This window comes from Carassius carassius, chromosome 25, assembly GCF_963082965.1.
Source record: "Carassius carassius chromosome 25, fCarCar2.1, whole genome shotgun sequence".
NCBI lineage: Eukaryota > Metazoa > Chordata > Actinopteri > Cypriniformes > Cyprinidae > Carassius > Carassius carassius.
Genome location: NC_081779.1, coordinates 30,668,164 through 30,670,663, shown reverse-complemented (window position 1 = coordinate 30,670,663; position 2,500 = coordinate 30,668,164). Strand labels below are relative to the sequence as shown.

The 2,500-nt window shown below is 37.8% G+C and overlaps 1 non-coding gene and 1 pseudogene across 1 annotated transcript; both read right to left on the bottom strand.

Annotated features, from left to right (window-relative positions):
- Nucleotides 1-1,815: 1,815 nt before the first annotated feature.
- On the bottom strand, nt 1,816-1,935 carry LOC132105308 (5S ribosomal RNA; annotated as a pseudogene).
- Nucleotides 1,936-2,019: 84 nt separating this feature from the next.
- Nucleotides 2,020-2,138, bottom strand: LOC132105148 (5S ribosomal RNA). Its single transcript, XR_009423855.1, has one exon. It is a non-coding gene; the product is annotated as a 5S ribosomal RNA (ribosomal RNA).
- Nucleotides 2,139-2,500: the final 362 nt, after the last annotated feature.

The window sequence follows — 2,500 nt, the reverse complement described above, 5'->3', positions numbered from 1 at the left end:
TAAAGCACCTGGTATTCCCAGGCGGTCTCTCATCCAAGTACTAACCAGACCTAAACCTGCTAAGATTCAGAGATCGGGCATTGACTCTTTTTTTTTTTTTTTTGCAAGATTATTATATACTTCGTGAAAAATTTCCAAAAAGCTTAAAGCACCTTGCTATTCCAAGGCAGTCTCCCATCCAAGTACTAACCAGGCCCAAACCTGCTAAGATTCAGAGATCGGGCAATGACTCTTTTTTTTTTTTTTTTGCAAGATTATTATATACTTACTGAAAAATTTCCAAAAAGCTTAAAGCACCTTGCTATTCCAAGGCGGTCTCCCATCCAAGTACTAACCAGGCCCAAACCAACTAATATTCAGAGATCGGGCAATGACACTATTTTTTTTTGGCAAGATTATTATATAATTACTGAAAAATTTCCAAAAAGCTTAAAGCACCTGGTATTCCCAGGCGGTCTCTCATCCAAGTACTAACTAGACCTAAACCTGCTAAGATTCAGAGATTGTGCATTGAGTCTTTTTTTTTTTTTTGCAAGATTATTATATACTTGGTGAAAAATTTCCAAAAAGCTTAAAGCACCTTGCTATTCCAAGGCGGTCTCCCATCCAAGTACTAACCAGGCCCAAACCTGCTAATATTCAGAGATCGGGCAATGACACTATTTTTTTTTTTTTTGCAAGATCATTATATACTTAGTGAAAAATTTCCAAAAAGCTTAAAGCACCTTGCTATTCCAAGGCGGTCTCCCATCCAAACACTAACCAGGCCCAATCCTGCTAATATTCAGACATTGGGGCATTGACTCTTTTTTTTTGCAAGATTATTATATATATTATATTCAGAGATTGGGCATTGACTCTTTTTTTTGGCAAGATTATTATATAATTACTGAAAAGTTTCCAAAAAGCTTAAAGCACCTGGTATTCCCAGGCGGTCTCTCATCCAAGTACTAACCAGACCTAAACCTGCTAAGATTCAGAGATCGGGCATTGACTCTTTTTTTTTTTTTTTTTTTGCAAGATTATTATATACTTACTGAAAAATTTCCAAAAAGCTTAAAGCACCTTGCTATTCCAAGGCGGTCTCCCATCCAAGTACTAACCAGGCCCAAACCAGCTAATATTCAGAGATCGGGCAATGACACTATTTTTTTTTGGCAAGATTATTATATAATTACTGAAAAATTTCCAAAAAGCTTAAAGCACCTGGTATTCCCAGGCGGTCTCTCATCCAAGTACTAACTAGACCTAAACCTGCTAAGATTCAGAGATTGTGCATTGAGTCTTTTTTTTTTTTTTGCAAGATTATTATATACTTGGTGAAAAATTTCCAAAAAGCTTAAAGCACCTTGCTATTCCAAGGCGGTCTCCCATCCAAGTACTAACCAGGCCCAAACCTGCTAATATTCAGAGATCGGGCAATGACACTATTTTTTTTTTTTTTGCAAGATCATTATATACTTAGTGAAAAATTTCCAAAAAGCTTAAAGCACCTTGCTATTCCAAGGCGGTCTCCCATCCAAGCACTAACCAGGCCCAATCCTGCTAATATTCAGACATTGGGGCATTGACTCTTTTTTTTTGCAAGATTATTATATATATTATATTCAGAGATTGGGCATTGACTCTTTTTTTGCAAGATTATTATATACTTAGTGAAAAATTTCCAAAAAGCTTAAAGCACCTTGCTATTCCAAGGCGGTCTCCCATCCAAGTACTAACCAGGCCCAAACCTGCTAATATTCAGAGATTGGGCAATGACACTATTTTTTTTTTTTGCAAGATTATTATATACTTAGTGAAAAATTTCCAAAAAGCTTAAAGCACCTTGCTATTCCAAGGCGGTCTCCCATCCAAGCACTAACCAGGCCCAAGCCTGCTTAGCTTCCGAGATCAGACGAGATCAGGCATAGCCAGGTTGGTATGGCCATAAGCGAAGGTTGCTGCAAAGAGAGGGCTATTTAAAGATCAGCCATTCTAATCGCCAGTACATTGTATAAGTAGGGAAGAAAACCCAAAAGCTTACAGCACCTAGTATTCCCAGGCAGTCTCCCATCCAAGTACTAACCAGGCCCAAACCTGCTTAGCTTCCGAGATCAGACGAGATCGGTCATAGCCAGGTTGGTATGGCCATAAGCGAAGGTTGCTGCAAAGAGAGGGCTATTTAAAGATCAGTCATTCTAATGTCCAGTACATTATATAAGTAGGAAAGAAAACGCAAAAGCTTAAAGCACCTGGTATTCCCAGGCGGTCTCTCATCTAAGTACTAACCAGACCTAAACCTGCTAAGATTCAGAGATCGGGCATTGACAATTTTTTTTTTTTTTTGCAAGATTATTATATACTTAGTGAAAAATTTCCAAAAAGCTTAAAGCACCTTGCTATTCCAAGGCGGTCTCCCATCCAAGTACTAACCAGGCCCAAACCTGCTAATATTCAGAGATCGGGCAATGACACTATTTTTTTTTAGCAAGATTATTATATAATTACTGAAAAATTT